Source organism: Palaemon carinicauda, chromosome 42 (genome assembly GCF_036898095.1).
Source record: "Palaemon carinicauda isolate YSFRI2023 chromosome 42, ASM3689809v2, whole genome shotgun sequence".
Lineage (NCBI taxonomy): Eukaryota > Metazoa > Arthropoda > Malacostraca > Decapoda > Palaemonidae > Palaemon > Palaemon carinicauda.
In genome coordinates this window covers 44,284,353-44,296,852 of record NC_090766.1, presented here as the reverse complement: position 1 = coordinate 44,296,852, position 12,500 = coordinate 44,284,353, and the positions used below count along the sequence as shown (strand labels likewise).

At 35.2% G+C, this 12,500-nt stretch overlaps 1 long non-coding RNA gene across 1 annotated transcript in view; it reads right to left on the bottom strand.

Moving 5' to 3' along the window:
• The window catches only part of LOC137632924 (uncharacterized), a 135,723-nt gene that overhangs the window by 97,084 nt on the left and 26,139 nt on the right, over positions 1 to 12,500 (bottom strand). Inside the window, exon 2 of the long non-coding RNA XR_011042137.1 lies at positions 2,549 to 2,623. This is a non-coding gene — a long non-coding RNA (uncharacterized lncRNA). The remainder of the gene's footprint in view (positions 1 to 2,548; positions 2,624 to 12,500) is intronic.

The following is a 12,500-nucleotide window of genomic DNA, read 5'->3' as shown; positions in this document are numbered from 1 at the left end:
TTGGAAAAGCAGAATGCTATAAGCCCAGGGGCTCCAACAAGGAAAATAGCCCAGTGAGGAAAGTAAACAAGAAAAAAATAAATATTCTAAGAATATTGAAATAAATACCTCCTGTGATAACTATAAAAATTTTGACAAAACATGAGGAAGAGACATTAGATAGAATAGTGTGCCCGAATGTACCCTCAAGCAAGAGAACTCTAACCCAAGGTAGTGGAAGACCATGGTACAGAAGCTATGGCACTACCCATGACTAGAGAACAATGGTTTGATTTTGGAGTGTCCTCCTCCTAGAAGAGCTGCATACCATAACTAAAGAAAAAAATTCAAATTCAAAGGATTCATTGACATCCATAGCTAAAGTCTAACTTCTACCCTTACCAAGAGGAAAGTAGCCAATGAACAATTACAGTGCAGTAGTTAACCCCTTGGGTGAAGAAAAATTGTTTGGCAATCTCAGTGTTGTCAGGTGTATGAGGATAGAGGCGAATCTGTAAAAAATATGCCAGGCTATTCGGTGTATGTGTAGGCAAAGGGAAAGTGAACCGTAACTAGAGAGAAGGATCCAATGTAGTATTGTCTGGCCAGTAAAAGGACCCCATAACACTCTAGCGGTAGTATTTCAACGGGTGGCTGGTGCCCTGGCCAACCTACTACCTATAAGTAATGGTAAAGTTGTTCAAATGTATATTTATGACACGTAAATGGCTCATCAAGAGGCAAACAGAAACTTATAAGATCTCTTATGATCAAAATCTTGACAAATGTACCATCCTTTAGGTAGCCTACTTGGGAGAAACCAGAGAAGGTTCGAAAGAAAATGGAATCCGCAGAACGGGTACCGAGATGGATATAGCACTGTTATTACGTCTCAGTCTAGATATGAAATTTCGTAGATTTTCTTTCATTTACGGCGACTGAATTATTATCGTTTTCCAGGTTAATTAAGAAATGATTTTGGACCAAATGGTTCAGCGTTGCGGCCAGGGACGCTATTCAATGCACAATAGTTGCTGTTTGATATAATAAGGACAAAAGGAAGATAAATGGGTTCAGCGAGGTACTGTACAGTTTTACCTGTAAAAGAAATTCTTTATATTATTTCGGGGTATATACTGTAGACCAAGGTCTATAGAATTCTATAGACCTTGCTGTAGAGCTTGCTTTGTAAGGTCCCTGATTGATAATGCTTACTAACTTTAAAATTGTTACAAGTGTCTTGACTAATTACAAGGAGAAAGATGTACAGTGATAAAGTGAACTTTACGAATAGCTTTGTTTAATTGTTGATTAAAAGAATACCCAAAAGAAGTCCACCCGTTTTCAGTCTTTTCTAATTAATAGTTACGGTTCTCTTATAATTAACTCATAGACGAAATCAGTCATATCAAAATGCAATATACTGGAGACCTGATTCGTTTACGAAATTGTAATTTATATAATTCGAATTAAAGAGAAGCTTTGCCTTAAGAGTTGGCAGAGGATTTAGTAATGTCCCCTGTCGTCTACTCCACCAGCTTCATGGAAAGAAAAACAAAAAGCTTAATTGTGTCAAAGTTCTTAGTATTAACACCAGATATAAAAAAAAATTGCCGAAAAAACAAAATCTCAGATCAAAATTATCAAGTCAAACCCCAGAGTTGAAAATTAGCGTTAAGATACTACCTATCGGTAGTATGGGGTATGGAGTTATGGGGTACTTTGACTTGCCAAACAGTCATACATTGGATCCTTCTCTCTGGTTACGGTTCATTTTCTCTTTGCCTACACACACACACACACACACACCTAATAGTCTGGCCTATTCTTTACATATTCTCCCCTGTCCTCGTAAACCTGACAACACTGAGATTACCAAACAATTCTTCTTCACCCAAGGGGTTACTGCATTGTAACAGTTCAGTGGCCACTTTCCTCTTAGTAACGGTAAAATAGACTTAACTATGGTAGGTAGCTCTTCTAGAAGAAGGACACTCCAAAATCAAATCATTGTTCTCTAGTCTTAAGTAGTGCCATACCCTCTGTACCATGGTCTTCCACTACCTTGGGTTAGAGTTCTCTTGCTTGAGAGTACACTCTGGCAAACTATTCTATCCTTTTTCTCTTCCTCTTGTTTTATTAAAAAAATTTATAGTTCATAAAGGAGATAATCATTTTGTTGTTACTGTTCGTAAAATTTTATTTTTCCTTGTTTCCTTTCCTAACTGGGATATTTTCCCTGTTGGAACCTCTAGGATTATAGCATTCTGCTTTTCCAATTGGGGTTGTAGCTTATCAGTTAATAATAATAATAATAATAATAATAATAATAAGTTATGAGGTTCGAAAAAAAGTAAAAAATCTGATAAATCACATACTAAACTGATTAATATATAAATAATTAACCTGAATAGTTTTTAAACCTTGCAGTATACATCGGGTAAAAAATCTTTGCGAAATTAACTACTTGCCAAAAAAAAGTCTTAATATTCTATCGGAAATTGTCGTAAATTCACATGTAAAAAAAAAAAAAAAATTGTGAGAGAAAATAGCTTGTTCGAATACTTACCGGAATGCGGGTGTATTTTCTCCCGTCCTGTTAGTGGAATCATCGGAAGGAAACTAAAGTATTCCATCAGGATATCTGAAAAAAAAAATATATTATATATATAAGACCATTTACTGAAATTTATAAAATAAATGTTCTCTTAAAATTTCCATACTTAACATTTAGTTTAGATCTCTTTTATACATATAGGAAATTGAGGGTTAATTTATCTTAATGTTTTACACAATCTATATAATCTCATATTATATCATTATTATTATTATTATTATTATTATTATTATTATTATTATTATTATTATTATTAACTAAGCTACAACCCTTGTTGGATAAGCCTGATGCTATAAGCCCCTGGGTTCCAACATGGAAAAATAGCTCAGTGAGTTAAGGAAATAATTAAATAAACTATTTAAGTGATGAACAATTAAAACATTTTGAAAATAGTAACAACATTAACAGATCTTTCATATATAAACTATAAGAAGCTTGAACTTTGGAAGTTTTACCATTCGACTAAACGATTATTAATTTCATTCCACAAATTGGTCACAGCTGGAAGAGAACTTCCTATAATGCTGTATAGTATCGACTCTCGTGATGGAGAAGGTCCGAATATTAGGATTAACTGGATACATAGTATCCCGAACAGGATGGTACTGTCCGGAAAGATCTGAATGTAAAGGATGGTCAGAATTATAAAAAAAAAATCCTATGCAACATGCTTAACGAACTAATTGCACGACAGTGCCAGAGAGTAATATCTAGATCAGGAATAAGAAATTCAATAGACCGTAAGTTCATGTCCAACAAATTGAATGAGAATCTGTAGCTAAAGATCAGACAGGAGAACAATACTCTTTCGAGAATCACACCTAATATTTTAGAAGAGTCTCACACAGTTAAAGTAGCATTATCAATGCTGAGATATGGATGTTGAGGAGCAACTACCCTTGGCCTACTTACAATCATGATTTGAGTTTTGTTAGGATTGAACTTCATGCCCCATATTTTGCACTAAGCACTAATTTTAACTAGACCTCTCTTAAGGGATTCAGCAGCCCCAGATCTAAATTCAGGATATAGAATTGAGGCAAAGAATAGAATCATCTGCATATGCAACGAGCTTGTTTTCTAGGCCAAACCACATGGCATTGTATGTAATATGAAAAGTAATGGACCAAGAACCCTACCCTGAGGAACACCAGATATCACATTCCTATACTCACTATGGTGTGCCCATCACCAACAACTTTTTACGGTCTATTACTTAAAAATTCAATAATGATTTTGAGAAAAGACCCAACCACTCCCAACTGATTTAGTTTAAATACACGGGCCTCATGATTAACACGGTCAAAGGCAGCACTAAAATCAAGGGCAATCATACGAACTTTCTGACCACAATCAAGGGATTTCTATACAGCATTGGAGATTGTAAAAAGGGCATAACATGCTCCGAGGCCTTTACTAAAGGCAAATTTGCTAACTAGGGAACAGATGATTACCTTCAGCAAACATATTTAGACATTTAGCCAAAAGACGTTCAACATTTTTAAATATAGGAGTTATAGAAATTGGGCAGTAATCAGTTGGACTTGAGCTACCAGAAACACATTTACATTGTGGAAAAACATTATCAATTCTCCAACAAGTGCTAAATGCTCCTCCTCTTGAAAACTTGCACAGAATGACATAACTTTGGAGCCAAAAAATCTGCAGTCTTTATAAAAAAAAAAAAAAACAGGAATAAAATACCATTTGAGTTTACACCAAAAGCATCAAGGTCCTTCAAAAGAGCTCTAATTTCACGAGATCGAAAAGCTAAATTAGCTAGTCTAGAGTCAGGAAAACAGGAATGAGGAAGATGAAGTTTCTCATTACTCTACTTGCTGTCAATCACATCAGCCAAATGGGTTTCTTTTTCCTTTGGACGGTGAGTGAAAGACCCATCTGGTCTAAGTAAAGGAGGAACTGTTGCATATATATATCAGAGAGTGCAGATTTAAGGGTAGCCCACCACAGGGTTGTATCAGAAAGGATTTCTTTTATGGTTAAATTGTATGTATTCAGCTGAAGCATAAAGACTCGAGCAAAAGTCTTAAGCTGAGTATAGTTATTCCGAGTCAAATCTGATCTGTTACCCTTCCGAAGATGATAGGCCACCTGCTTCAAAAAATAAGCACGTCTACAATCATCATTGAACCATGGCTTGTCTTTCACTCGCTACCTTAACACACGAGTAGGGATATGCCTATCAATTGTGTTGACTAGATTCTCAAAGTAGTAACAAGATCAATACTATTATGCAATTCTGACACCAAAAACCGCACGTCTGTATCTGCATCATGTAAAAAGAAAAGATTAGTGACAGGGGAGGTCACCACCACAAGGGATGGCCTACTTTCACATTTTTTTAGCCACTGACAACCGTTAGCAGATATCTTCGCATCAGCCCTGAATTTGTGGTAGTAGTAGCAGCATAACTGTGGCCGATGGGTGTCGTTAAGTAGCTGTAGAGGTCATTGGTTGGGACGTGAGTGAGTGGTGGCATATGTGGGTGGTGGGTGGCTTTGTTGCCACTCCGGCATTTCACGGGGTGTGGACCTGTGTCCTACTGCATTCCAGTCAGTGGAGTCATTGATGGAGGCATTGAAGGTGGTGAAGTGGCTGTCCATAAGGGTGTAGTCTTTGGTTATCAGGTCCTTCATTGGCAAAATATCGACACTGGGGATGGCAGAGCATACAGGTTTGGGTAGGCGTTGTACCCAAAGGGCATAAAAGTAGGTTTACTTCCATTCCATAGGAGACTTGTTTGCAGCAAGTTGTAGGAGAGCGATACTGGTCATTTCCCCGAGAGTGTGTAAAGCCTTTTGGTCCCTAACAGTTGTTGAGAACTTAAGTTCCGAGCACTAATGTCACAAAAACTCAAACAGACTAATGCATAAAAAGGCAAGCTTAAACAGGTTTTGTTATCAGTGCGGGGGAAGAGCAAGAAGAAAAAAAAAGGATATTACAGTGTACGAGTGTGCGTGAAACATGTGAAGTACACTGTATATTCACGTAACACTAAAAATTTATTTTTCAGATAACTGTTGGAGTCAAGTGTGGCGTTCTCTTAATATCACACATTTCACGCAATTTCTTTCGCAGGTATTGCTGCCAGATTACATATATGAAAAAGAAATTTTAATTTCCTTTCAGATGCAAGACCTATCAAAATATTCTCAAAATTCCTAAAGATTTTGGAGCTGAAACTTTGTAAAGGGTACATGCATTTCTTGTATCAAAATACCTCAACAAATCCGAAAAATTACTGTGCTTTTCTACTTATAATTTTCAGATAGAATGAATTGTTATTTAATGAGAAGTGCATTGTCGAGTCCTCCATCAAATCAGAAAAAAAAAAATAGTAAAAGCAAGCACAGTGTTCTATGCAAGAGACTTGTATTGTGCATGCTGAAGGTCTTAAGCATGGTGATATCAAACTACTGTCATTTGTCAAAGAACCTGAGCAAAGGCTGACTAGACTCCATGAAATTAGTAGACTACACCTTTATTTACCGGCCGACTCCACCTTTTACATGCAAGATAAATGCACACTGATTCCATAACTCCTCCTGTCCTATAATGGGTGTCACCAGGTATGCAATCAGCAATTCATAGCAAACTTGGACCACTTGAAAAGTGATCCAATATATGCCTCATGTTCCAGATCTAGCTGTTCTTCAACTAGGGATCATATTGTCTTAGTCTGTCTACATCTTTTGCAACAAAAAAGGTCACAAAAAGATTTTAAAGTAAATTGTACATGGACAACTGAGGGAATGCCTGCTTTTGAAAATGAGGGTGGAAAGAAAATCGCCATTCCAGAGACAAAATAAAACTACGCGACCTTGCTTACTTGGATACCTGACTGCGACTTGTCTACTCGTGAGGCAAAATATCACCAGTCCTGAAGAATCCAAAAACCCCTACTTCTTAATGATGCCATTCAGACTTTGCCTGACTTATCTTACAGTTGTGAAGCTGTCACATGACGAAAGGCCACCAACAATATCTCCGTCCAGGTGATGTTTCTCAATCGTGTTCTGTATCAGAATCAGCACATTATCCCTGGGACCTCAGGCTTAATTTCACAGACAGGTCAGGTTCCACAGAAGCTCACAGCTATAGAGTACTACCCACTTATACCAAAACCCATCACACGTTACAGCACTATTAAAGAATTTCTTGGATAGTCCAGGGAAGCGATGCGTAAAGTTAGCCAGCAGTATATTATCATCACAGTCGACCTTGGGGTGTCTATGAAAGCATTTCTATCAGTTTGTAATTACCCTGAGAAAAACTCAAAGCACGTCATTCTGATTTCCACGTTTACATCTCATTTGCGCATACCACAAGATGGCTGGCAAAAAGATGGCAGGCTCGAAATTGTCTGACATCCTTTGCGAGACAGGTCTTATCACATCTGTTAAAGGCAAACATCATGATAGAGCAATGCACTGCCACAAAGTTTTGCTGGAGGCATAAATGTGCCACGTTCTCGTCTTTCAGAGGGGATGGTGAACTAGTTGCAATATTCACTGATGAGACACAAAAGGATATTACAGATTTCCTTTCTGATGCAAACTCTGATCATCTCAACGTTACCATCAACAACAATGAGCTGGGGAAAGTTTTGGATACATTTTCACATTTCCTGGAAGATGTCTTGAATGGGTCAATTGGGAAAGCTACTCAATTCTGGGTTTCATATATGGACCACATATGATTGATGCTCTCTCTTTTTGAAGCTGTGAAGCACAATAACTTATACTTGTATGCCCGATGTCTCTAAAAAAAGATGCCTACGTTACTTTTAGGTTTTCCTTCCAAATTTAGATGAATCACATCCTGGTGTCCTGGAATTAGTAAAGTGTAGGAGCAATCAGTGTCACACTTCTTTTGTTCCTGATAACCGAGCTGATGCTGATGAAACCATGGGGGAGACATAGACATGCCAAGTCACATGGTGGATCTGTTGGATAAGGAGTAACAGGTTTGCTCATCAACTTCAATGCTTACCAAAGATGGGGACGATCCTCCAATGCAAGGTCTCAATATGTCAACTTTGCAATACAGATGGTCGGTGAAAGATCAAACAGCCTAGAGGGTGCTCGAGACCAGAGACCAATAGAGGTGTCTCAAAGCAAGAGGCACGAGAAGAGAGCCAGGGAAGCAATGAAAGGCTTCATCAATCCATTGGACATAAAAACAGATGATCATCTTATTTCATCAAGAGCAACTGTTCCGACAATATCCTACGAAACAAATGTGCGGGAGAAGAGGCTAGAAATGAATTCATCAGCAGTCATCTAAAAGCAGAGAAAGACTTCTTTCAGCCAATCAAATGACTCATCTCAAAACTGTAGAGAGTACAACCAAGTGAGTGAAGGTAACTGCAAGTAGCAAGATGGTTGTAAGTACAAACAACAAATTAAAATCTCTCAACATTTTGTTGATCATGATCATATCATAAGTATTGGCAACAGAAAATACTTTTGCTTGACCTTTGCAAAGTACCTCGCCTATCCATTGACCACAGTGTACCTTACTAGAGATAGACTCTTTGCCAAAACCAACAAATCAAAGGCATTTCATTATGTGAGTAAGAACATCGGTGATAGTATCTTGCCTCCTGTAGATTAAAGGCTCATGATCTATGATGGGATGGCAGGATTTTACTATAGAAAAGGATCTTCCTGCAAATTTCAAACTGATATGCCAAATGTATTCAGCATTATGTCAAAGGAGGATAATCTTCGGCACTGATTGGTACAACCCTGATTCGATAAGTCGATGACATATCAACTTAGAGGAACAATTGAGAAGTTAATCATCAAAGGTGAAAACACGAAGCATCCAAAGGATTGGAAAGCTTTGCTTACCAAAAAAAAAAAAGAATAAAATAACAAGGGTTCATTGTCTTGCTGATTAAAGAATGGAGTTAAGACTAGTATGCTGCAAAGTTATTGCCATCCGAGATAAGACTTCAACTTTGTTGACATCTCAAGATGTCGAGACTACTATAACATCACTGCACTCATCCTAAGAAAAATCTGGCAGTAGGATCGTACTCTATTGCAAATGTGCCTGGAGAAAATGGTATGAATATTGCAGTGAAAATCCCTAACAAGAAAGTGTTTTTCATCCTTCTCCACCATGGTATAACAGTACTATTTGATACTGATACTGGTAACAACTGTAGGCAGCTGAACATCACCGAATTCGAGAATGCCAACACATCCGCATACTGCACATCCCTCCTAGTGATCCATGCATATTCTGGATGTGACAAAGAGTGCATTCAAAGGACTTGGGAAACAGGAGCTAATTAAAGTCTTGCAGGGAAATTTGAAGTATTATTAATCTTTGTATTCGCTATGTGATAGCTGGGACATTTCTAACGAGTCTACTCAAGAATTTAATTCTTCTCCTGTGTACTGTATGGGAAGCCGAGAATGACCAGCGCGGATGCAGTGAGGCACATCAGAATTAATGAAAAACTTTCTGATGCTGGAATTGTACCATCCAAGAACATTGACATTGGATGCCTTCCGAAATGTAAAGTCTAATGCATCATATTTGCAAAACCTGTTGCCAAGTAATCATCTGAAAGCGGCCGCTGGATCCTGTAGACCACGGCTGAACCATAGTTGATGGGAAGCTCGAGCTATTGTGGTATGAGAAAAGCATCCTGCCACAGACACTAGTCGATGCAACAGCAGACTTTGTTGATGATGCTGATGAAAGTGACGAGGAATTAGATGTGGACATCAGCACATATGACACAGATCAACAAGGATCATCTGATTTTGACTGATAGTGATGAGGATTGAACTATTGGGCTGTGATATTCATAACATGATATGCAAATGACTGTAACTATGAGCTGAAAACTAGATATCAAGATGTTACTAGAAATGAGCTCGGGGACTAAAAATATTCCATATACCATAAAGTTTCAGTTTCAGTATCTAAGAATTCTGAAGATATTTTAATAGTTTTTACAGCTCCTGGAAGATAACTAAAAGATCTCTTAAAGTAATCTAGCATAAATATCTGCAAAATAAATTGTGTGAAACATGTGTTAAGAAAACTTTACACGATTTCAGCGGCTATCTGAAAAATACATTATATTAGGTTACATACATATACAGATATGAGTGTACAAGATCTATGCATTTTCAAGTTTTGTGTGCATTGTACATGAAATTAGCTTTCAAATGACATATCACATACCCCGATATATAAAATAATCTGCCTCCAGTGATACATTTTTTTCTTTAAAGTTTGACACGACGGAAATCGCAATATTAGGGTACCCTTAACTTCACCGTACAAAACTCTCATTACATCCCAGTATTTTTCATGATCTAGAGATACTAGGGCTTCTGAACAATATTGGTTCATTAAGACGGTGAGTGAGGTGAACGTGGACCATGCTTGACCATGGCCTAATGGAAATGACAAAGTAATGAACTATCATCCGATGGAAATGAAGTTGGATGTTTTCGATAATTAAAACATCAGGAGGTATTAAATGAATAAGAAAATAACGTATCAAAATAGCTTATTATAAAAAACATATAATTTAATCATTATAAAGACCTTTCTAATCAAGGGGAAAATAGGTGATTACTCCTGAATGTTAAGGCAATTTGTCCATCGATTTTTAAGATTATTAAATCCCTGAAGGACACGGGAATTGAAAAAGACACATGAGGAGTAATCAAGCTTATTGTGGAACTGTAATCACATTGCTATACATTTATGCTGGGAGATCTGTTAATTCTATATATTTGTCTTACTTATAGAAAAAATGAGTGGACCTTACGCAACATTAACATTAGTGAGGCACAGAATAAATCAATTAACTGGCCTTTACGCAACCATAATAATAATGAGGCTCAAATTAAACATCATTACCAAACATAAAAATGATCTAGAATGAGAGGATTTTACATACCCTACTGCGTTTGAGAATCGCCCATAGAGTTTCCATGTATAACAAAATTATCTATTGTTTGAGATTTCAGTGCCATTGAAAACCAATTCCATTCATAGTCTGGAAGTGGAAACTACAAGAAAGGCACTCTTCCCTATGTTAGTAGAGGAGACTCCAAGACTCGATAAATGAGATGAATGATTAATATATCGACGTCTAAGATTATCATAAAGGATGACAAAACTTGATACCAATCTTCATGTTAAGAGCATCTCAGGTAATTGTTTATCACGATTGAATTTTTGAACTTGTAAAACAAATATTTAACGATATTCATATACATATGTACATGCATAGATATAGCTACAAACAAATATAAACACAAATATACATGTATTTTTTATTATGTATATATATATATATATATATATATATATATATACATACATACATACTTATAGATACACATATGCATATGCACACACACACACACACACATATATATATATATATATATATATATATATATATATATATATATATATATATAATTTATATATATATATTATATATTTATATATGTATATATATATATATATATATATATATATATGCACATATATAAAATCATATATACATACACATACACATACTTGTAGGCCTATATATATATATATATATATATATATATATATATATATATATATATACATTTACATATATATGTATATATATATATATATATATATATATATATATTATACATATATATGTATATATATACATATATACATATACATATATATGTATATATATACATATATACATATACATATATATATATATATATATATATATGTGTGTGTGTGTGTGTGTGAGTGTGTGTGTGTGTATAGGTCAATATAATAAATATATATGTGTACAGGCCTATATAATATATATATATATATATATATATATATATATGTGTGTGTGTGTGTGTGTGTGTATGTACAGGCCTATATAATCTATATATATATATATATATATATATATATATAGATAATATATATACATATATATAGGCCTATATATATATATATATATATATATATATACATATATATAGGCATATATATATATATATATATATATATATACACATATATATAGGCATATATATATATATATATATATATATATATAAATAGGCATATATATATCTATATATATTACGTTTCATAATCTAATTTCATTTATCAAAGGTTCTTCATTCCATATTTATCATAGTCCTTACGTATATTCACTAAGAACATTTAGTTGTTCGTCTATAACTGATTTGTTGTGTCTGCCTTTTCACTTAACATTATCTTAGTTTTACCCATATTCGTTTTCATTAATACATTTTTGCCTTTTCTATTCAAATCTTCTATCATCTTTTGCAATCCGTCTCATTATTCACTTAGCAGAACGATGTCATCTTCAAATTTTAGGTTGTTAGTGTACTCCCCATTGTATTAATTCCTATATTTTCTAAATCAAAATATTAAAAAAAAAAAAAAATACTACTAGGCAGGATGTGAACAATTTAGGAGAGAGAGGGTCTCCCTGTCTAACTCCTTTTCCAGTGGGATTTTTCTCACTACATATAGTTTTACGATTGCTGTACTTCCAGTATACAGTAGATATCTCCAATTGTTCTAAAAGAAATCATTGAATTCCTTTTCTTTAAAGGCTTTTATTACTGCTGATGTACTGACAAAATCATAAGCTTTCTCATAGTCTTTAAAGGCCGTACATAAAGGGTTGTCACACACACTTGATTGTTCCCTTGACTGGTTAATTATATGGTCAGTTGTTGAATACTCACTTCTAAAGCCTGCCTACATTCTTGTTTGATTTAAGTGTCTTTCTATTCGTCCCCATAAGATCTTAGTAAATATTCTATATATATTATTGAGTAATTTTATTGGGGGTTAATTTTTCAGG